This window comes from Lepisosteus platostomus, chromosome 1 (assembly GCF_059453375.1).
Source record: "Lepisosteus platostomus isolate fLepPlt1 chromosome 1, fLepPlt1.hap1, whole genome shotgun sequence".
Taxonomy (NCBI): Eukaryota; Metazoa; Chordata; class Actinopteri; order Semionotiformes; family Lepisosteidae; genus Lepisosteus; species Lepisosteus platostomus.
The window spans coordinates 73,122,340-73,147,463 of record NC_142611.1 but is presented as its reverse complement, the minus strand read 5'-3'; the positions used below and the strand labels follow the sequence as shown (position 1 = coordinate 73,147,463).

At 38.1% G+C, this 25,124-nt stretch overlaps 2 long non-coding RNA genes across 3 annotated transcripts in view; one reads left to right on the top strand and one right to left on the bottom strand.

Moving 5' to 3' along the window:
- The window catches only part of LOC148678703 (uncharacterized), a 40,266-nt gene extending 19,434 nt beyond the window's left edge, over positions 1–20,832 (bottom strand). Inside the window, exon 1 of one of the 2 annotated variants that reach the window (XR_015939727.1) lies at positions 20,438–20,832. This is a non-coding gene — a long non-coding RNA (uncharacterized LOC148678703). The remainder of the gene's footprint in view (positions 1–20,437) is intronic. The other variant, XR_015939726.1, reaches the window with a different exon arrangement.
- On the top strand, positions 6,251–9,100 carry LOC148678704 (uncharacterized). Its single transcript, XR_015939724.1, has 3 exons — positions 6,251–6,442; positions 6,681–7,371; positions 8,208–9,100. It is a non-coding gene; the product is annotated as an uncharacterized LOC148678704 (long non-coding RNA).
- Positions 20,833–25,124: the final 4,292 nt, after the last annotated feature.

The window sequence follows — 25,124 nt, the reverse complement described above, 5'->3', positions numbered from 1 at the left end:
CCGTTAAGAGAGTTTTTATTGCATGTTAGTTACAGTACATACCTTGCTAGAATGTTTACTGATTGTGAGAATGTTTTCTATTGTGTGATGTTTTTTGGGAATAAAGTTTATTTTGATTTTAATAAAAATCAGCAGGCATTTGAGCTGCAAGGCAATGCTAGAACTGAAGAATTAAAACTAACTTAAACGTTTCAATAAATGTCAGAAAATAAAGAGAAATAAGTAGTGTGACACACCAGTTTGGTACAATTTTTGGCCCACTCTTCTTGGCTGTTTTACAAGGCTCTCTCATGTTGCCTGGGAACCACTGTACAGCAGTTTTCATGACTGAGTCAAGAACATTCAATTTCTTATTCTTCAGCCACTCCAGTGTAGTATCCTGCAGAAAGGTCATACGTGCTCTAGTGTGAGGTCTGAAGCAGGTTTTCCTTTAGGATTTGCCAGTACTTCTCTCTATTTACAGTAGGTTCCCACCACTCTTGACAAGGTTCCCAGTCCCTGCTGATGAGAATCAGAACTACAGTATACACGAAGATAATGCTGCCACCACCATGCTTAACAGTAGAGATAGTGTTGACTGAGTGAAGCTTTATGTTCAGTTTATGTTAGATGAAGTACTTCACATTTAGACCAAAAGGTTCCAGTTTTGTCTTGTCTGAACACAAAACCTTTCACTGCAGTACTGTCCTCCTTGTCCAGCTGCTCAGTTAGGAGATATGTAAGGTACTGTATGACAGATATTTCCTTCCTTAGTAATCTTAATAATCAGTGCTCAAAGAGATATTTCAGTGTTCTCTAATTCTTTATACCTTTCTCTTCATCTGTGAGGTTCTAAAATTTAAGCCCTGAGTTGTTTTGCGAGCTTGGTCTTAGTCTTAAAGATTGAATGCTCGCTTGAAAGTCACCACCTGACCTTACAATAAAAAAGGAATATGTATTGTGAAAACATGTGAACTACTTTTATTGCACACAGACAGAGGCTACTCTACTAATTGTGTAATTCATCAATGTAATTTTGAATCCCAAAAAGTATTTATTTTGAATCCATACGCAATCACAAATTTTCATTTTGTTTCCACATATTAAATTAAACCGCAGAGTGGTGGCCCTGTGGCTAGGGAACAGTGCCTGTGGCTGGAAGGTTGCCGGTTCAAATCCCATGGCCAGCAGAGGAATCCTACTCCGTTGGGGCCTGAGCAAGGCCCTTAACCCCAGCTGCTCCAGGGATGCTGTATAAATGGCTGACCCTGCGCTCTGACCCCAAGCTTCTCTCTCCCCATCTGTGTGTCTCATGGAGAGCAAGCTGGGGTATGTGAAAAAGACAAACTCCTAATGGAAGAAATTGTATATGGCCAATAAAATTATCTATTTCTTAAATACTGTATCTGTTCAAATCTTTTGGTTTGTTGCTCTGAATGCATGGGGTAGCTTGTATACATGAATTCATACTGCAAAACAATGTGAAAACTGTCAGTGTCTGAATACTACTGCAAGGTACTGTATAGGTTTTGTGGTGGCGGGGGCACAGTGGTTAACATTGCAGTCTCACAGCCCAGGGGCCCTAGGGTGCTCTCTGTGTTCACAAGGGTTTCCTCCAGGTGCTCCAGTTTCCTCCCACAGTCCAAGCACATAATGGAACTTTTTACATACATACTGGAAAAAAAATACATACTGGAACCAAATATTACATACAGACATACATACTGGAAAAAATTGGCCCTGGTGTGAGTGTGTGCATGGCTGTGCCTGTCTGTCCTGCTATGGGTTGGTGTTCCATCTAGGATGCACCCTGCCTTTTGCCCGTTGCTTGCTGGGATAGACTCCAGCTCCCCTGAGTCCCTGAACTGGAAAAAGTGGTTAGAAAATAGATTGATGGATGGATAAAATGATAAATTGTTTCTGAAGTAATTCATAGTAATTTCATAGTAATTCCAAATATATTTTTAATCATGATTCAACATATACTGTATGGAGTCCAGAATTATTGGCACCCCTTGATAAATATGAAGAAAAAAATCATATTAAAATGACATAGATAATGACAGATATTTAATACCTATATGTTAGGGGAATACTTCTCCTTTTTTAAAATATTTTTTTTATTTCAAGGTTCAATTATAAACAAGTAATGCTGTTTTACCTGAAAAACAGAGGTGCCAAAATTATATATAGTGATCTCCTGTTTCCCTAGGGGATAAAAATGATGAAACACGCACAGAAAAACCTTTTGTCATCCTTCAGCATTCGGAAGGTCAAAGCACTAAGGACAGAAATGAGGCAAAACATTGCTGATTATCACAAAGCCAATAATGGGTACAAAAAAAAAAGTAAAACCTTAAAAATACAAATTTCAACTGTCAGAGCAATAATTAAAAAATTAGACTCCACTGAAACAGTGGTTAATGTGCCAGGAAGAGGACACAAGCCCATCTTGTCCCCACGCACAGTGAGAAAGATGGTGAGAAAACCCCAAAGGGTTTCAGTTAAAGAAAAACAAGGATTGTTTGCAAAAAAATAAAGACTAGATGACGCCTCCACACCAACAAGCGATTTTGAAGGGTTGCCAGAAGAAAGCCCCTGCTGTTGAGGAGGAACAAATTGAAGCACCTGGAGTCTGCCTAACGCTATTGGCACTTTGACTGGGAGCGGGTGCTGTGGTCAGATGAGACCAAAATTGAACTTTCTGGCCACAGTCATCACAGGTATGTTTGGTGTAGGAAGAGGGATGCATATACCAAAAAAAGCATCATACCTCCTGTAAATCATGGTGGGGGATCTTTGATGCTCTGGGGCTGCTTTGCTGCCAGCAGTCCTGGGACCCTTGTTAAGATTGATGGCATCAGGAATTCTCAACCGTACCAGGATATTTTGGCCAAACACCTGGTTGCCTCTCCCAGCAGGCTGCACCTTGGCCGAAGATGGATCTTTTAACATGACAAGGACCCAAAACACTTCAAAATCCACAAAGAAATGGTTAACAAAAGAAAATCAGCGTTTTGCCATGAACATCTCAGTCCTCTGGCTTGAGCCCTATTGAAAGCCTGTGGTCTGAGCTGAAGAGGGCTGTCCATAAGCGCACACCTACAACCCTCAAGGACCTGGAAAGGTTCTGCATGGAGGAATGGTCTAGGATCCCTCCCAGTGCTCACCAACCTGATAAAGTATTACAAGAAGAGAGGTACTGCCATCATCCAGGTGGGGCTGCACATTGGTGGTGGTGGAGGGGAGTCCCCATTACCTGTAAAGCACTTTGAGTGGGGTGTCCAGAAAAGCACTATATAAGTGTAAGCAATTAATTAATTAATTAATTATCCTTGCCAAGGGAGGCTCTGCCAAATACTAAAAAACAGGGTTACCAATAATTGCATTTCTTTTATTTTACAGAACATAATTTATAATGTAATAGTCTTTTTTGTCTTGGGTGATTCCATTAAATCATTAATTCAGAATAATTATTTCCTAATGTTGGAAATATATTTCAGTGCATAATGAACTAATTTTTTTATACTTTTTTTTGTTTCTTCATATTTATCAAGGGGTGCCGATAATTCCAGAGTCCACTGTATATAGTACCCATACAATCGTAAAGTATCCAATATTAACAGTCAAAATTAAATGGACCCTCTCACAAACCTTTTGCTACTTTAGCAAAAGACTTATATTTTGTCTTGAATGGTAGTTCTTGTTTATTACTAGTTTTAAAAACAGTTCTTGATCAGTATTAACAGCATGATACAGGCAGACTCACAGGGCATTTTGAAAAGCATTTTTGTTCTTTGATACCATAAAGAAACTGCAAATACTTAAAAGTTAGTTAAAAGTTAAGTTAAAATGCCAGCAGATATATCATCCAGCAACTCACAACTAGCAACCCACTGAAGCTCAGCAGGTGTTAGCCTGGTCTGTACCTGGATGGGAGACCTGCTGGAAAAACTGAGGTTTCTGAGGTGTTAGTGGGGCCAGTAGGGGCACTCACCCTGTGGTCTGTGTGGGTGCTAAAGCCCCAGTATAGTGACGGAGATGCTATACTGTAAAAAGGTATCATTTTTCGAATGAGACATAAAACTGAGGTCCTGACTCTCTGTGGTTTTTAAAAACCCAGAGCATTTCTTGAAAAGAGTAGGGGTGTAACTCCAGCGTCCTGGCCAAATTTCCCATTGGCCTTTACCAACCATAGCCTCCTAATAATACCCATCTATGAACTGGTTTAATCACTCCGTTCTCCTCCCCACTAATAGCTGATGTGTGGTGAGCGTTCTGGCACACTATTGCATCATCCAGGTGGGGCTGCACACTGGTGGTGGTGGAGGGGAGTCCCCATTACCTGTAAAGCTCTTTGAGTGGAGAGTCCAGAAAAATGCTATATTAAGTGTAAGGATAACTATTATTAAAACTAGAAAAGGAGAAATAAAATGGCAGTACTGCAAAAAGATGTGGAAGTTCTCTTGAAAATGCAGTCTTTGATAACACAGGGGAAATCACTTACATTGCTTCATGGTGGTTGTATTAATTCGGATTTGTGACAATGCTCTGTATTATTTCCACTGTGGAAGAGCATTGGTATTCCCTTTTAGTGGAAAGAGCTGTGAAGAAGTCAGACCCAACCACAGGTGCAAAGTCATCTTCCAGATCACCGTGCAGTGGTTTCTACACTTTTCTGAGTTCCTGTGGCACTAAAACCAAGACCCAGCAAAAAAGAACAAGGACTGTCACCTGCAATACTGCTCTCTATTGTTCAGCTTCAAATTTTCAGTTTTACTTTCAGGACTAGATACTGAAGGCATACTCAGTCCATCAGCAAAATCATAGAGCCGTACATTTCACATGGACAAACAGGAATTTATTCTTCATTTTTCAGTTTTGTCACAAAAGAAATGAACCAAAATCAATCAATTCAATTGTCAAATACATTTTACAATGTACTTTGGTGAAAGTCAACCTGCCTCAAATTCCTACCCTACCCTCTCCTGTAATTTTCCCAACCATCTACTAACCAAGTGCTACCCTGGATCACTTCTGATCGCTTCTGAATTCCAGCAAAACATACACACTCTTGTGCCTTTAGTCCGTCTTCAGTTGAATCTTATCAGCACCTCAGCTTTTAATAATAAATTTCAGTCCCAGAAAATCATGCCCCTCTTTTCTGAAATCTCCTGGTTGCAAATCAGACTTCAGGCAAGGGTAACATGGACAGAGATTGGTTTCCTTTAATGGGAACACACCTCTTGTAGAACAGCCAGAATTCCTGTCCGGTAACAGTACAACAGGAAGACCAGTCTGGAGGGAGAATGATATAAATGTTCTGTCAGTGTTTCACACCTTCACTTCACCCATATGAGAACAGCAGTGGCTGTTTTAAAGAAAAACAGATTTTTCCAAACTGGTGTTTGTAGTGAAAAAAATTGATATTTTAAATGGAATATTTTGCAGATAAATGCTCAACCAGGTATTCTATTGGTGCAAATGGTTGTTTAAATATTTTTTAAAATCCTTTCTAAAATTATTTCAAACATTTAGACAAACAAACCCTGTAGCACCATAGATACCATTAAAGGTATCTAGATTTTTTTTAAAAAATCTACATTTTAATAAACTGACAACCACAGCGGTGACTTTCCACTGCTAATTCATGAATGTTTCGAAGCAGTCTTCACTTCAAATCAAAAACTGTGTGTGCATATACAAAAATATACTTAAATAAACAAAAAACTAACATAATTCTCAACAGTAAGAAATGATATCACAGGACAATATTACCCCTACTCCTAGAATGGCTGTCTTAAAACGTTTTGAGGTCTAAATGAATGTGAGGTCTATGAAGCAAGTGCGTATATTGTTACAGAAGCCTGTGCTCTAGCTATAATACCTACTCAATGGTAAAATGTATTTTCAAATATATACCTCAATTACATATGAACATAGTTCTGCATTTCAAAGTCTTATTCATCTACTACTCAGTACATTATATGCATGTTAAAATGCAGACTGACAATCAATAAATAGTTAATTTGAAGGTAAGGTTGAAAAAGGAAACTTGTTACACACAGCACGGTAAGTGCAAGTGTGGGCTACTCTGAGGGATTTTACCATCCAGTAGTAGCTGTGTAGAAATTCCAAAGAGTCATCAAAGGAAAAAATAGACACCCTGCCTTTTAAAATCTGTAATATCTGAACTTTTACTAAACCCACCCATTGATTTTTCCAGGCTTGAAAGGTATAAATTCTAAGCCAAAATGCTCAGACATTCAGAAGACACACTTTAATCGAGTCTAAGATTTGTATAACAAAATCTACATTCCTCAGAGACAAAATGCATCTTACACTTGGGATTGTTTCTGTGTTATTGTTTGTTTCTGGTTATCTTCAAGGGGCTCCAACACAGAGTACAACGATATATCGAGAAATGCTTGAATTTTTGGATAAAGCAAGAGGTTTGGCAGTTGTAAGTAGCGTTGAGTTTTTTTTACATATTACTATATACAGTTTATATTACTATACAAATATTATATTACTATATACAAATACGATACAAATATATTTTACTTATATATTATACTTTGGTGGATGCCTTTATCCAAGCTGAATTATAGGGAATTATAAGACTGCAAATATATAACATTTGTGCACATAATCTGAGAAATGTATGTGTTCTAATGCATTACATTTTTATATCATTTTAGGGAAATAAAGATGGACTTTATTACACTCCAGCAGATTATAAGGTATGTATTTGTGTATATGGCTTTATATGTAAACATTTGTATGTATTATGTTTTTGCACATTAGTAGCTATTACTAGAGAGTGATACAGAAGACACATAAATGTGTGCTCTTCTACATATGTTAAAAATGTTACATCTGGAAGATGTTTAATATAAATATAAACCTAAAGAATAGTGGCATGCAACGTCAATTTGCTGCAATTTGCTGTGGAGTATTTTTCATTTGAGAAGCACACAGGAAATCAAAAACATGTTCAAAGTGAGACCTAAACCTCATGTCACTGACAGTGTGACAGCATTCACCTCAGGCATCCTTTTAAATGTGCCAGAACCTAGATCTCTGTGCACTTTGTTTTCGTTTATTAGGTCATGTGAGCTCAACAGTTCTGTGCTTTAATGAAGCAATATTTGATGCTCTAGCGATATCGCATTTATGATACAGCACATATTTTATACTTAGCTCTTTTCTGAGTCATTGTCAAGACAATTCATACTAACTTCTGCCTGCTTATATTTCAAGTCCTGCAAAGCAGAGGCGCTGAAGTGCTTTCTTTTGGAGCTGGATGTGGTTCAAATGGAAACTGATGAAGAGGAAACTGATGAAGAAATTGATGAAGCTGTTGCTGGCCTAAAGGATTTAGGCAAAAAGGTAAGCAAATTAAAAGATCTGAAGTTTGGAAATATATCTTCAGTCGCAAATTCCCTAAGATTACTATCATAGGATTTTGTTCTAAGCAAGACATTTCGGTAACGAAAGCATTTAACTTGTTCTACTATTTGAATTTAAAATATACATCATTTCAAGCTAATAATAACAAGATTTTAAAAAATGACCATGTCTATGCCAAAAAACTAAACACATTATTGATACGTACTAAAGACACTTAAGAGAGAAATATCGAAGCAGGGAAGTGTTTTGTTAGGGGCAGCAGTATCCCAATGGCAGATACTGTCTGAAGAGGAAGCTGCATAATGGTACACAAGCTGTATAGGATTCATAACACAAAGGTTATGTCAGTTTTAGAAATCAGTTCTTGAGCCCCCATTTTTTCTTTACATTTATTTCAGAAAATAATTTGCCAAAGCTATCTGAAAGGAAGTGTGGTGGGGATACTTGTGCAATGCTGCACAACATTCATAAGCTCTTTTGTACAGCACAGTGCCCTTTTAACTGGGCAGCACTGACAAAGTCACCCAACACTGCTGGAGTTGTGTGTGTGAAATACTCAGCAATAATGACATCTTCAAAATTCTCATTTACAAAAATGAAATATAACTGGGTTATTGCCAAGTGTTATAGAAAGTAATATATATAAATACTGTAGTCTCAAACACAACAAAACGAGAAACAGTGCCTGTTTGTTTTGTATATTTAATGTTATGGGAAAAAGGAGATTTGTCTCCGTTTATTTTTTTTCAGAATTTAACATATATTACCTATAGTAACTGTGTCTATTTCCACATCTTTCTTTTCTCTATCCTTAGCTCCAGTTCCAGCCCAGTTCTGAAACCTGCTCACCCTGTGAAAGTTATCCCCAGAATAATTCTGAACAATTCTTTAATGAATTTACAAAATTTATTAAAACATCGCTCATTACTTCCAGCTGATTTTTATCCTCAGTTATCCTTTTAAGTGCAACCCTGACTAGCATGCTTACAGCAACACAAGAGAAGATCAGTCCTCCTGCATGCTATATCTCGGATGTACTGCATGCTTTCTTTAAGTTCAAGAAGATCCTGCTGCAGTACAATACAAACTTGCAGGATTCCTGATCTACAGCTGTCATGCATTAGATGAGGGTTACAGCACAGTCAGGGAAAAGAGAACTGAGCACTCCGAACCCAGGGAAAAAAAGAAGGGAAACAGAAACTTCTGCTTCTCATTTTTTACATAACCCAGAATAGTATTCACTAAATTAATCTTCTTAATACATTTGATCATCAGATTTCTAACAATCAAGCAAGAAACAAGCACAAAAATAATGTTCAATTTTTAAAACAATGATTGTATTTATGCATTTGTATTTTTACAAATGTAATGTTTCGAGAGACTTATTTATGGTACTTCAATTTTGAGTGTTTCCTTTAAGGTTATTTCAGATTAATTGCATTTGCTTATTTATGTTCACTGTTCTGACACAACATGAATATGTGACTTGTCCTAATAGCCTAGCCATTGAGGCCAATGCGAAAACTACTTGAATTTTTTACATAAGCTGTATGTGTAGAAGTTGAAAAGCTGTTTGGAACACAAAATGCATATTTATGAATGTGCTTATTTATTTATCTATTTATTTATGTGTATTATTTATTTATATGTATCTGATGACGGCTGCTCTGTTCTCATATTTAAATAAAGGCCTTTTTTATTTGTACAAGCCTGTGAATATGTGTTGAATCAGAATCAATTTTAATGTCCACTTTATGTTATGTAATATGGTGTCCTTATGGACATTAACTATTCTAAATTTGCATGGCATATTTTGAGGTTTTACAATGGGTTTTCCTTTCACTTTGTCCTAATGTGCATTGCTGAGATTGTACCATGATATCACACCAAATACTATACACTAGACCATGATAATACTATGAATTACCATGTTCATATTAAATTTTTGAAAGAATAAAGGCTTAAGTTCACTAATTATAAGTCATGGTCTTATTATAGTCTAGTGGAGTAATGTATACCACAAACATGCTAAAATTATAGGAAAGCACAGTGGAAGCAAGAGCACATTGTTGTAAATGCAAAATTATCATTATTTTAATGTCATCACACTGATACTGTATGTGTGTGACCAGTTTCGATTTTCTTATTGTTTGCAATGCCTACTATGAAATCACTGCCACAGTACATCACTGGTGACAAACAGATGCTAACTCTATTGCTCTTCTCTATGAAAGGCCACCCCTGTAAGATTTAACAATAGAAAAATGTTACAGATGTGTCAACACTTAAATAGGCAAAATTTTATGTATTGTTGAAGCAACATAAAAAACCTCTAGTGCCTATAGCTCTACTCATATAGGAAGGAACAATACAGGACTACCAAGCTCTAGCACTCTGTCCATTGCTTTTGTGTTGGAACCTACAGGGTCATTTCAGGCAGCTGTGTTATGCAAAAATCCATGCAAATTTTAACTGAACATGTGTGATCCATTAATTTATCCTCCTCAATACAATTGTATTACAATTCACCGTTCTGGACATAGTTGGTGCTGATTTTGAGTTGTACTGTACAAGATGTACCCTTCAGCAGTGATTATTTCTATGTGATTCCTGGCTTGTAGAGAGTTCCTAGGTGTGCACGTAATCTTACATTATGCTTGACCTTTATTGTACATTATGTTATTTCACCCACTGTTAGTCTCCTACACTGTTCCCGCATGTTACTAATCTTGATAGGGATGATACTTTATCTGATCTAAACAGTCATACAATATACAAAAATACATAGTGGGGATGTTAGACTGTAGGTTTTTTAAACAACCAAGTGTTAAGCACAAGCAAATATACTAGAAACAACACCTTGAGTTATTAAAAAGTTATCAAATTCAACTTAAAAACAGCAACAACAGACAGCAATATAGCAGAGATGCCTTCCATTCGGTGTTCTCTAATGCTAACAGCATGATAGCTGACTTTCAACCTCCTTATGGTGTGCTTTCACAAGACAGGCCAGAAATAAAGAGTAAAAGGCACAGTATTTTGCCACTGGGTTGTTTCTGTACAAGCTGACAACAGGAAAGTTCTGATTTTCTTCTCTGAATTAGACACCACGCTTTGCAAACTATCCTTACACGAACTGCAAAGGTACACTGAAAAGAAGCAAGCATCTTTACAAGATAATACCTCAAACAATGATGTTGTATGTACAAAAGCGAAGTCTTTTTCCTGACACCAATCCCCCCTCATCTGTACAATTCACTTCTGTATCTGATGCAGCTTGCCCTTTAAAATTCAAATCTTCTTGATTAATCTGTGTAGCAAACAGGACCCGTATTTTGCTGCTGATTTCCAGTAATGCACAGCATTTCACCACTTCAAAGATTAAGATTATAAGTGAGATAAGTCTGCAGATCAATTTGTATCTTTGTAAAGGACCACAGTTTACCTTGGCTTCACATAGGTTCAGGGTTTTGGTTTCACATACCTGTGAAACCCACCTAAGAACAGGAAATACACAATTGCTTTAAAGTCTTGTCTTTTTTACAGCAACACTTTTTTCTTTAAAGAAAACAATCAAAAGTACCATCTCAACATGAAGAACAAAGCCTAGCCCTCACAATAAAACAGGAATATGACTTTTCATATATGTACATGGCAAGACAATCAGAAAAGCAGGCGCTCTCAGTTCTTAATAAACATTTTGATGCACACTAGTATAGCGCACTACTCCAAACTTCTGTCTTTCTTTGGAGAAATGCATAATAACAGGTAAGACAATCGTTTTACTGAACTTATCCTACAGTACGTGTGATTCTCTTTCACACCAGAGGACGGCAGAGGGGCTCTTCTGTATAACTTTATATTAAAGTCACAGTAATAACTTGAAAGTGATAAAAACCTGTGGTCAGATCAATATAACTAAAATAAAGTTAAACTAAAAAAAAAAAATCTAAATTATCCCTCAGAAATACTATCTTGCCAAAATATATGTTTAATACAATCCATTTGGAAAGTTTTCTTTTGGTTGCCACTATTTTCATATTAAGGCTTTATTTTATATTTATATAAATATATAATATATTTTAATATATTTCAAAGGCTGTCCACACACTTAGTGTATTATCTTCCAAAACCTGTAGTCCTCATCTGAGATCAAGAGTCTAATGATTAATCATTAGAATCAGTTATGTCACAGTTTTAAGTGTTAAAACATTACTCCATCATGTCAATTAAAAAATAAAGTGTGGCAATAAGTGCTTTGAAAGTATTCCCAAATCTAGCTTTCTAGGAAAAATTAAGAAATATATTAGAAAAGATGTAAATATTTTTGTGGTACACTGTCATGAGAACTATGGTATTATGTTTGAAATGTTCTCATTTAATTTAATCTACGTCACCCAACATGGCGCCAGAGAGTAGCGATGTGTTGCATGTTGCTCCTCGTCAGTACGTTATTGCCTGTTTCGTGTTGTATCAAGTCTGGCTTTTTAGCAATTATTTATGATTTATGAGCAAGTGCTTGTGGACATTGGATCGAGGCTGTCAGATTACTGAACTCTACCCCTACAACTGGCTCACACTGATGGGTTTTTTCTCACACTGCTCGTCTGACTTTTTTTTAAAGTTGTATGTTAACTTGTTGTTGCTGTTCTCTGCTTGTTTTTTGGTGATTCCTTTAATGTCTTTGTACTGAAGCATACACGTCCAAAAAAGCATTTCACTTGTGCATGTAACAAATAAACTGATCTGAACTGAACTAACATATTACCATACTATGGTAGAACAACTACAATACTGTACATGATGAAATAAGCTTATTACTAATAATTCCGTCTCTGTTTTCCCATTTAGACTTCAGATATGCTGCACCAGAACCCTGATTCTAACTGAATCCAGCATTTCCCAAAAGTATCAGGATAATCTATTCCAGGATTCATGCTCATGCCAAACGTTTTGATTATTTCATATATCACACAAACAAAAACCTTCCTGTCCTAATGTTCACAGCAACCTACAAGCCACCCCAGAAGCAAAGGACATACTGTAAGAACTTCACCCGGAATGAGACAAGTCATGCACACAATACAGAGACACCAGTTAGTTGGAATTTAAGGTAGGAAGAAAAAGCCTCACTAGCCAAACTGAGCACTGAGAATCTCCACACAGAAGGTGAGCCTCCCCATCCAAGAAGTGAAACAATTCAAAATCATCGGAACAAAATCTTTCAAATCGGCTAGGAACTACCGTTTAAAGAGTTTATTAAAGAGTACTTAAGAGCAGAGTGTTCAGATAAAGAGAACTTCCACTAGAAATTACTTGTATTGTGTTTGTGATTGTAGCTGTGGTCACAATGATGCAATCATTTTGTTTTTAATACCTACTGGTATTAGGGATACTGTAGCTGCACATCATCTAATGAATCCTGCACCAGTGGGAGGGTTGCAGTACTGTATCACTTAAATATCCCCGTTTCTAAAATTCTAAATTTTCAGTTTGCTTGAAATTATTGCAAGTAGAAGGGTGTAAAGGCCTTGTATACATTATGTGTACAACTGTACATTTTCAGGTCTTCCAGTTCAAGTACCTGTATGAGCAGGTAAATACTGCTGTATTCTAGAGAGCATGTATTACTGCTTTTTTTTCCCCCCAACAGAGTTGATTGTAAAACATCCAAGTAGAAAGTAACTGAAAAAACTGATCTGTGAGAACGGAAAATTGTGCAATCTTTATTTGAGTAAGATCTTACAAAAAATATAGAACATGCCAGTAAACCAGTACACTGCAGGTTGAGCGACTGAAATTTATTTGCAATAAAATCAGTATGAATTGCTTTTCTCATAAAACGTATGCAGTATATTAATTTTCAAAAACCAAAATTTTCAGAGAAACTTAAATGAATGCAGAGTGCTTTTCTTTTTGACAAACTATAGATGTTTTGTGTGAATTGCAGACGTTTTCGACAAACATGCCCTATAATTTATGCAATCTATGATGTACAGTATCACATTTTAACTAATATCTAATTAAGAACAAATGTGCCTTGCAAAATGCGGGGAAAAAGAGCTGAACCATATAACCACAGCTATATCCAGAGCATGACAAAATTCACACATGATTAATGTACTATACAGGTATTTCTCCAAACCCACTTTCTCAGATGAGTGTCACATCGTGATCAGTGTCACTTTCTGTGTCACATAGGGACGTGGTGTTCCCTCCCATGCTGTGACAGTGACCCAGTCCGTTCCTTGGGGAAACTTGCGGCTGTTACACCTACAGATAGTGGAAAATGGTTTGGTAACTGCCACAACACTTTCAGCAATTAGCAGCCAGAGGGAAACTGATGTAGTCTTACTTTGTAGCGATACACGCACAAAGTTCTTATTAAGATTGCAGCCCAATCCACACAGAAAATCGTTCTGCAGCTCTTTAAAATGCACGTCTTCACCACGGATTTCTTATTTAAAATTCTAAGAAAAATCTTCAAAATAGTTAGCATTTTTTACTGCAGTTTCTACCCTCTATATTCCCACTACCCCTGACACACATCGAACATTTATGGTCCTGTTGCGATGTCATACTTCTCCTAGAAAGTGTGTACGAGACAGCTGCTGGCGGAATGAGTATTGAAGAGTATTGAATGTTTCTTGTTCCGCGAACTCGCTTTTTTTCGCATCAGCCTGGTACTTAAGAAATGTTTTTTAAATGTCTCGTAAGAGACCAAGTTTCGGGATTTTTAAGTGTTTTTTTTCATTGATTACGTAAACGTTTTGCTGAGGTTACGTACTGTGTACACCGTCATGCTTGCAAATTTTGCGTTTATGCCACATAATTATATTTTTTCTAATCTGAGTTGTTACACATCAAAAATGTTAAAAAATAAACAAATCAAAAACTGATGGTTGGAAATGCTCATAAGTCCCTGACAAGGCAGTTTCAAAACCACAACACAAGTGGTTCAATATCAGTATTAGTCACTGGAGAGGTGGCTGAGTCACCGAAGCTTGATAAGGCATTAGCTCCATAGAGTGCTTTCCTTTTACTTCTACAGCATCTCTGCAAACCAGATTGAATGCTAATAGGCTTGTTAGCAACAGATTTATTTTTACATTATGCACAAAATCAAAGTGACTGCATCTCATTTTGCGAAACTGCTCAGTTTAGGTCTTGATTTCTTAAATTGGCCAGGTACGGGTACCACGAATATAAAAACAATCAATATACTGCTAGAGTTGATTAATTAATAAACTTGTAATTTTTCCCAAGGTTAGAATTCTAACTTATTTTGATCAGATTAACATGGCGAGGTCTATTTAAATTTGTTTTCTTTCACACCGTGCTTTCTGTAATGTGATGTGGGCTGGTCTTCTGATGCGTCATGTGTTTTGGTTTCTGATTATTATCCACATTCCTAAAATTGTAACACACAGATAATGAGTTATGATGCCTGGGGGGAACAGAAAAGCCACAAAAAGTTTTTAATTTATCCCATATGAGGTCATACAGCACTAGTGTGTAGATTCAGGGATTTGGAAAGTAGCGTGAAATGTCATCAACATTACATTACATCATGGTATCCACCTAAGTTTGATATTTAAAAATGTTCATATCTAATATGTATTGATATTGAAAATATAGTGGCATTTACAAGCATTCTAGTATAAAAAGCATACTCCCAAGACTGAATAGTCTTTATTAAAAACATGCTCTGTGCATGTTTCTAATACTCATCTACTAAATGGGTTTCCAGCCCTGCTCCTGGACAATAAAATCTGAGCTGAACTTAATTACTTAATTAAAGCCTTAAGTGACTTAACTGGTTTCTTCAGTAGAATATTTGTACTTTTTTTTTTCAATGCAAAAGATTGAGATTTATTTTTGTTGTTATGCGATAACTAAAACCCCCACCTCAACTTCCAACATGTTTAATAATAAAAATAATTAACAATAATTGCTTACACTTATATAGCGCTTTTCTGGACACTTCACTCAAAGCGCTTTACAGGTAATGGGGATCCCCTCCACCACCACCAATGTGCAGCCCCACCTGGATGATGCGACGCCAGCCATAGTGCGCCAGAACGCTCACCACACACCAGCTATCAGTTCATAGAGGGGGATTATTAGGAGGCCAAGATTGATAAGGGCCAATGGGAAATTTACACCCCTACTCTTTTCAAAAAACACCCTGGGATTTTTAATGACCACAGAGAGTCAGGGCCTCAGTTTTACGTCTCATCCGAAGGACGGTGCCTGTTTACAGTAAAGTGTCCCCGTCACTATACTGGGTCATTAGGACCCACATGGACCACAGGGTGAGCGCCCCCTGCTGGCCCCACTAACACCTCTTCCAGCAGCAACCTTGGTTTTTCCCAGGAGGTCTCCCATCCAGGTACTGACCAGGCTCACACCTACTAAGCTTCAGTGGGCTTCCAGTTGTGAGTTCCAGGGTGATATGGCTGCTGGAGCCATAAGAACTGCAAGCATTCAAACAGTCCACATGAATACAATGATTAAGTCAATTAAGGTTTCAAATGTGTAACTGAAGATAGGCCACCCTTGATTTACTGAAGTAAACAGATAGGCAGACAAATCTCCCAATAAAGCTAACAAAGTAGGGTTCACAGATCAGGATTGATAGCAGAGACAAACGCACCAGGGAAGCATGTATCTGTCAAGTACTGAGGTCTTAACGGTTGGAAAACAGCATAATGCAATACAACTACAAAAAGCCAGCTACATGCAGATGTAGATGGTCCTGGTACCCATCATAATGTACTCTTCAATTTGCTTCATGGACTCTCTTCAAGCATAAAAAATGACATGCCCTCTTTTGGGACAACAGGCACAAAGTTGTAATGCCAATTTCATAACAAAAAATACAAAGCACTTTATATTATAGAAATACTTGAGAGGGACCCAGCGTTTCCACCATGTGTAGTACCTTCATTCCTTTACCAATTGTATTAAGGGTAAAAGTTAAAAAGGCCAGGTTGAATTAGTCCAATATGGAGTTTATAATAGAAGTTCAGGAGGAAGGTCGAATCCTAATCTCACACACATTTGCTCACCTACATACTATTTGTAAGCATGCTAGTATGGTGTCAGCCTGCATTGGGTCCGGGCCTCACTTGTTTTAAAAGCCCTGCAGTTTCTGGGATTTGGCTGCTATTACCCCCCTCCGACCCCCCAAAGATGGCGCCCAGTTGGCATGATTTGGCCCTTGACTCATCCTCCTCCACCCCCACCCCCACCCCACTGGCTCTATCGCATTATCTAAAAGAACCAGAACCCACTGCAATTTAACAAGTAGTCCTTTATCATTGCAAGCATATTGCTCCGTAGACCAACTTGATTTTTGGCAAATCACCATTTGACACCATGGCAACCACTATAAGCACAACAATAACATTGTCATAACTAGATCATACATCAATTACTGGAAACTGGTAAACCAAGAAATAACATCCTGCTCACCGGCATGCATGAGCAAGTGGTTCCTATGCCACTTCCATATCGCTTGCCACTACTTAGGTAGCTCCTAGCTGCTCCTTCTGGGTCAGTACATCTGCCACGTTGCTCAACTCCATCCCAAGTTGAAAAGTGGTGCCAATAATTTATTATATAATAACACTACCCAGAAGTGTGGCAAACACTGGGCCAGGAATCCCAGAGGTCTATTTTCCTCAATTATATGTCCACGAGGTCTTCTACTGCTACAGTACACTGTTACTCTAGACTTCTGTAATGCACTCCTTTGCAATTCTGAGCCCACAGGAGACTGACATAAACATTACTTGGCACCGTCTTTGACATCACCTCCACAGAAACTAAGCTGGCCTCTGCATTATTCTCTCTAGAGCTGGTGCAGATCTTTCACAGCTCATAGCGAAATACTAATCTCGCTTATCTAAACACTACATTGATGGCTGCCCAAAGTATGCAATGGATTTATCCAAACTGATCCGACCAGCCTAAAGCTTGTACGTAGAGTTGCAAGAAAACGTTTGTGAACCCTCTGGATTTCTGTATTAATTACTCATACAAATGTGGTGTGATCTTCAACTAAGTCACAATAATAAATAACAATTTGCTTAAACTAATAACACACAAACAATTGCACTTCTTGTCAATATTGAACACATCATTTAATCATTCAGAGTCCAGGCTGGAAAAAGTATGTGAACCCTTGTATTTAGTAACAAAATAACACTATTTTGTTAGATCATTCCTCCTTACAACTCCTTACTATTTCAGTTCACTGATATTTCTGGGATTCCTTGCGTGAACAGCTCTCTTCAGGTTATACCACAGCATCTCAATTGGGTTGAGGTCTGGACTCTGACTTGGCCATTCCAGAACACAAATTTTCTTCTGTTTAAGCCATTCTGTTTTACTCTTGTGCTTTGGGTCATTGTCTTGTTGCATCACCCAACTTCTATTAAGCTTCAGGTGACGGACTGCTACCCTGACATTCTCCCGTAAAACCCCAAACCATGATGAAGTTTTGGTGTTGGTGTGCAGTGCTTTTTTCCTCCAAACATAGCATTGCACGTTACTGCGTGTTAAGAGCTCAACTTCTGTCTCATCCATCCACAGAACATTGTCCCAGAAGTGTTGTGGAACATCCTGGTGGTCTTTTGTAAACTTTAGACATGCAGCAATGTTTTTTTAAAGAGACTATCCACGTGGCTAGGTGTGGATACTCCTACTCCTACAAAAAAAAAAAAAGTATGCATGTACTGAGATTAATTGTTTACCTTTTGCATTGGTTTAAAATTCTGAGAGCTACTTACTGGTCCACCAAAACACAGCATCTCATCACAGCATTGACCAGCATTATCGCCCACCCTTGCCTGATTTCTGCAATCTGAAGAGGTCAATCAACAAAGGTGGTAATTCGACTTTCAATATCTTGTCTAGCAACAGGGCCAACATCATCTCTTAACCTGTCAGAGTACTACTACTGTTTCTACTCCTTCACTCTCAGACTCCCAGTGCTCTCACAGCCCACTCAGAAATAATTCCTGTCACCCCTACTTTCACTTTCAGTTTCCTGCACTGCCTCAGTCTTCATAGGGCAATCCTCAGTGCCCAATCAACCAAAACAGGCTCAGTCTCCAAGACAAACTTTCAAAAGACCACCTCAAAAGACAGGAGGCTGGCACGAGCGTTCTTTATTATTTCAAACAAACACATTCTCAGAGTTCTCAGAGTTAGGAAACTTTGGGACAAGCCACTGAACTGTTCCAGCCAAACCAAAATTTCTTTCAACAAATGGCTGGATTGGATAGGTTAAATTTCTTCCTATTTGTAAACCTCCTTATATAATCAGGAAAAGCAATAGCAGCTAGGCTGCCCTGTCTCTCCCCTTCCTTTGTGCAACAGATATGCTCACCACATCTGTGGTGAATGGGCAGCACACATGCACTCACACCTCCACATCTGGCTGTCATCCAGGCCCCACACCATCAAAGATACCCTTCTCAGTATGAGAATAAACAGCTTCCTCTGCAGGCACCACTTCCACCCATTCAAACAGATACCTCAGCTATTTCACCTGGTACAATTCTCAGGGGACAGAAATATAAGCTTTCCAGCCATGTTGCCAAAAGTGACAGTCTTCTTTCAAGGCTTCTTTCAAGAATGAGGTGGATTGGCTAATAGCACCCAAATGAGACAGATGGGCCAAGTAGCCTCCTTACGTTTCACCTAATTTACATTCTTATGTCCTCAAACGGCCTGGCTTCTTCTGTCATCTCACTGTGGATGTGCTTAGAGGTTAGGAACTGAAAATCTCTGCGCCACGCCAGCACCTTTTCAGCAACTCCTTTCCATCCTTGCTGTCAGAGGGTCAGTCATTCCTCCCTCTGGAAGGTTGTAGTCTCTGGCGCTCAGTGCCATGCATGAAAGTGAGTATACAAGCTTCCTGCTCGGACCCAGTTGGCTCCCAGGACAATTTTTGGATCTTCTGCAGTCAGGTCTGGTTGCAGGCATATAGTAAAGAACTTTTTTTTTTCTGCCACCTCACTTCTGAGTTGTTTATGACACCTTGGTGTTGGCAGTAAGCATCACCAACGTTCCAGTATAGGAAGCAGAAAAAGCTCTTTATTGAACATCACTCGCTGTGAAAGTTTGCATTGTACAGAGCAACAATAGCCCATTAAACTAAACAAACAGCATGTCTCACAATCCTGTATCCATAACACAACCAAGTTGATAAACAGGACAGTAAGGAAAGGCAGACGGATACCATAGCAGACAAGGACAGAACAGCATAATCTTCACACCTGAAGACGGCTCCACAGCCGAAACATTTTGTTTCTTTTCTTCTCTCTTCAGCATTGAATAAACCTTTACTTGTTCCTTTACATACTTCTTGGTAGATGCTCAGAGTCCTGGTATAAATGCTGTTCTGGTGTGCTTAACAAACAGACTGTCACTTTGCCTAAGCTTACACCATGCCCAACTCTGATTCCGAGCTGAGGAAATTACTAACTCAGCATTTTCATATGTGCTTGTAGAATATGGATGAGTGTTACAAGCAAAAACATTTCAGCTGAAACAGCTGTGTTTCACTATTGGCAATTCATTCACTGGTGTCTTAAGTTTCAACTTGAGCAGTACTCCCCATCTAGTATTTGTAAATCACTTTTTAAAATAAAATTAGTTAATTTTACAGTTAATTTTTGTATAGGTCATATTCAGTTAATCGGGTTTATACCTCCACACTGTTTTTCAGGAGATTACAAGACCAGCATTCTGGTGAATTTGGTGTTAAAAGCCTGGCTGGGTTTGTCCTTACAACCTTTCAAATCTGCAATGGCTCAGTGAATTTCCTGCCATGTCTGATTATAAAACAGGTGCACAGCATAAACAGTACGGTCAGAAAGTCTCGCAATCAAAAGCCTTACAAGCAAATCTAGCAAACACATCAATAACAAAACTTGAGAGCTTTTTGCTCTAGTTTCTTACATGCAGCAAATTAACATAAAGGCACATACTGAAATGTTTGACGTTCAAAATAAAATGGAGAGGCACCTACTTGATTAAGTGAATTTGCTGTTCATATTCCTTTTAAACTTCAGCAGGAAAAGTGAAGAATGAAAAATGGCCCGTCAGAGCTCTAAACAACTCTACAGTGGTTGGGCAGTTAACTTCCTGTGGCCAGTTCATTAGTGCATCAAAGCACTTAAAGTGCGAGGTCCTTTAAGACCTCTGCATAGAAAACAGAATACTTAAATTAAAATGTATTTTTAAAGGTGAACGTTTAAAAGTAAAACATCTTTACAGGAAGCCACTCAACTTCCTGTATGTTTATAGTAACAACAAAAGTAAACCCACAAATGTTTTAAAAAAAAAACTCAAGCACAGTCTAAAATTAGCAGTTATATGGCTGAGCTCTTTAAAAGTGCTCCGATAGTTTTTTTTCAGTCAATACTAGATCTTCGAGGCAACAGTTCTAAAAATGTTTTCTTAAGATTACTGTCAATAAGACCTTTGTAATTCTGTGACCAAATAAATCAGCTGAGAATCAATTCTCATTAACAGTAATGACCTTGAAAGTAAACATTTAACACAGCAGGACATATACTAAAACTATTTGTATCCTCAAGAACACAGGAGCCCATCTTAGATTTTCATCCAATTTATTGAAATAAAATTAATAGAAATGAATTGGATCTTACGGCTTGATTTGTACTATTTGAGTTTTTATTGAACAGTTTGAGTCCTCAAGAATACAGGAGTCGGAGGATATCGGAGGAGGATATTGGGTGAAAACCAAGATTTTCACCCGATCAATTTAAGTAAAATTTCTGGTCCAGCTTCAAGAACCCTAGGCACTATCTCTCTGGTCACAGAGAAGAACAATTCTGTTGTTCACTTGAGCAAGGTGCTGTACGCAGATTGCTCCAGTAAAATACCCAGCTGTTTATAAACAGTAGGTACAAGGTTGCTTTGTCAGGCAATGAAAATATCACAAGTTAAGTAACCATTGGGTAGTTAGTGGGGCAGTTATATATGGCATTCTCAATATTCAAACAGCATTTTAATAGCACAACATACACAACATAAATCATGATCTTTTTTTGAGGATCCTGCTCACGTCTCAGGTACCAGAACTCCTATTAACTAAAAAGTCCCTAGGAAGTATAAACCATATTAAGGATAAAAGTCCCTAGATCGGCTGAGGACACTTACTGTAGGACCCTAGATCGGCTGAGGCTTCTGCCAGAGACTCCACCTTCCCAGCTTGGGTTATGATGTCTGTAACCACAGCTCAGGAGATTGCAGCTGGTTCAGTAGCACTCGGATTCGAGTCAGTTTTGTTGACCCTTCCATCAGCGCTACCATCTCCATCTGGATCAGCATCACATTTCTTATAGCTGCTCTACTGAGACCGAGACTTTCCTGGCAGTTCCTGATCGTTCATTTCAGCTGTACTGGGTTTTTAGTTACTGCATCATTAATCACTTCAATCTACTGTACTTTCATCTTCACCAGGCTTTACATCTTATCAGGCTTCCTGATCCAGGTGCCGAGGGCCTTTGCTCTCTTCTGGTTTCATTTCCAGTGCAGCTTAATTATTTAACTGAAGCCTGAATTGAACCCAAAAGTTGCTTGATCGGAACATTTGCAATTTTTTTTCAACGTTCTGAATTTGTTTGGAATTTTATATTACTTAAGAAATGCCATATGCTTATTCCTCTCTCTGGCAAAACAGCTGGTTCCACAATTTCTGTTTCTGCTTTATAAGGCAAAAACTTATAAATGACACTAAAATCCCCATTGAAATACTGTGCATGTTAAAGTCTCCATTTCATTCCGAGGGCTCATAACCAGACATAAACCAGTTGAGTTTACGTGCTTATCTGATGTACAGTATTTGAGTAGTTTGGCACCAATTAAGTACAGTATGTGTTACAACAAGTAGAATTTATCAACATCTCTTTTTGATGCAAACTTTTATGTTAGCATTTAAGAAGCAGTTATTGTCTAAATGAAATTTGCATATAGTCCAAATGAACACCAAATACTGTATGATGAACAAATAAAAAATTCTGACTGAAAAACGTTTACTATGCCAGTTACTGTAAGAAATATTGTGCAAAGATGGAATAAAACCAATAACTGTTAAATTAAGAGCATCCAGCGATATCAACACTGTGCATTCACAGAATAAATCTCAAGATAAAACACTTGTCTAAAATGCTAACATTTATGAATCAGTTATTTTTACCAGTTATCCATTCTACAAGATTAGTATATCATTACAATTCACCATCATACGGGCGAACAACAATGACTAAGAGGAACAAATAACAGAAGCTTGTATTAGCAGGGGAAGTTCAGTCGTCTAACAAAAATCAATGTGTATATGTCATGACTCATTTTAGTTTGTGCTTGTTTCATGAAAGAATGAGTGCAGTTAGAACATACAGTAACCACCAACCTACCAGAATAACCCATCCATCCGTTTTTTCCAACTGCTTTTCCAGCACAAGGTCGCGGAGGGGCCAGATCCTCGGATCTCAGAAAGCAACAGCACAAGGAAGGATACATCCTGGATGGGATAAGGCAGGCAGGTAGACACAGTCTGCCTGCCTTATCGACACTCACACGCACACTCTCACTGGGCCCACGTTTTCAGAAAAGGCCTATCAGCACGTCTTTGGTCTGTGGGAGGAAACAGGAGCACCCGGAGGAAACTCACTGGAACATAGAACAAACGAAGTCCAGGCAGATAACAACCCAGGTCTAGAACTGAACCCAGGGCCTCAGCGGAGCTAGGCAGCAATGCTAACCACTCCGCCACCAGGCTGCTGCTCCAAATAATCAAAAAGTTCAATTGAACCCCATGTTAAAGTGAATGAGGGGCTCAGTTATGGAATTGTGCCAGCAGGTGTGTGGGCCTTCAGGACCAGGAACCCATGCTCTAGGTCTCCAGGCATACCTATCTTCTTTTTAATCAGAAGGGCCAGAACCATTCTTCACCACGGTGTTTGTGCACCAGGTTCTCTTTCTCCACCTACATTCCTTCTGACTCTGTGTGTATTCATACTACTTAGCACTTTATAAAACACGTTCTAGATATAAAATCCAGAATTTTCATAAACCATCCTCAAGTGGTATAGGAAATGCCAACAAAAGCAGATTGGGTTCTAAGAACTTGCGTCCATGTCTTCGGTGTGGGAGTCACAGGACTCAAAAGCAGGGGTTAGTCACTCAAGATCAAGTTTCTAATCAATTGCCTCTCAGAGTTTTATTCAGAAGTCCTACTGACAATTCTAAAGAGAATGAAGAGAGTGTAACCAGACTCCAAAGTTCTAAACAAAAGTCCAAAGTCAAGATTTTTATCTATCCAAATTCAGTAAACCATGAGAATAAGCCAGCATAGTGGATAACATTCATACTTTGATAAGTGCAAACAATCCTAACTGTGCATTAAAAACTGTAAAAAAATAGTAGGATAAAATACATCACAGGTGAATGGCAAATCAAGGCACATGAATCCCGGTTATATGAAGATAGTATATTTTTTCACTGGATCTAGAATTCAGTTACTGTTGACAGCCATTGGTAACAAATTAATTGACATTACTTCAAAATGTGACCAATTCTGAATTAAGTGGAAAACTGTGAACTTTGTGAAAGTACTGTACGGTCGACATGGTATAGCAAAACCCTGGTCTCGCCACGGGCAGGAGCAAGAATTTGCTCAAATTGCAATGTGAAATAGCCCTTCCTGCTCACTAGTCACTGTAATGACTAAATTAATGAGATGTACGAGCAAATAAATACAGGTCATCCAGCAGACATTCCACTGCAGGAATGTTCCAACGTGATTCAAGACTTAAGTTGTACTTGTTGGCAAAACCATCCTGAAGTCAAGACCACTTTTTCTATTGGAATAAAAGAGATGTATTCACAACCCTGCTTCTTTACAATGCAAAATGGAATAGGGCCGCTTCACGTCATCGGACATTTGGTTGCCTCATTCTGAATCGCAGAATATGTTGCTACTCATACCTAGAAATTGTCTAGTTTGTGATGTAAAGTGGAGGTTTAAAACATTACTGTGTACATTTTACTTTCATCATGGTTTGAAATGCACTCAATGCCAATTCTACCTAACCTTGAAACATAATAAATAGCGTTGCAGTTCCCCTATTTTAATATAATCTAAGAAGGGTTTTCCCAGTGCTGAATTTGGTCCAAGGTTTTTTGGATTAGGTACTATTCTTGGCAAAATTTAATTTGTAGCCATTACAATTTACCAATCCTTCTAGCTTGGTATCATCTGCAGAATGACTAGACTGCTAAAATTACAAGAATATAGATCATTGATATAACAAGAGGAAGAGCAGTGGTCCTAACACAGACCATTGATACAGTATACTGCACCCATTACCCCAGTCTGAGTATTCACCCCTTATCTGTACAGTTTCCTAACCATTAAATTCTTGCAAAGCAAAATACCTGGAATGCCTGTAGTCTGAGAATTAATTGTATGAGAACCAACCAAAGGCCTTCTGAAAAAAATCTAAATATACTCTCATACACTCATTTTTATTTATTAATGCTGTTAATGCTGTTTGTTCAGAGCATTTTAGCATTTATAAAACACTTCCACTGAAACAAATGGTTATCAAGTGCACTGTTGAAGTAAAATCATAATACTTCTTTTTCAGCACACCTACAGTATGTTTGAGTTTCTTGTTGGCCACTAT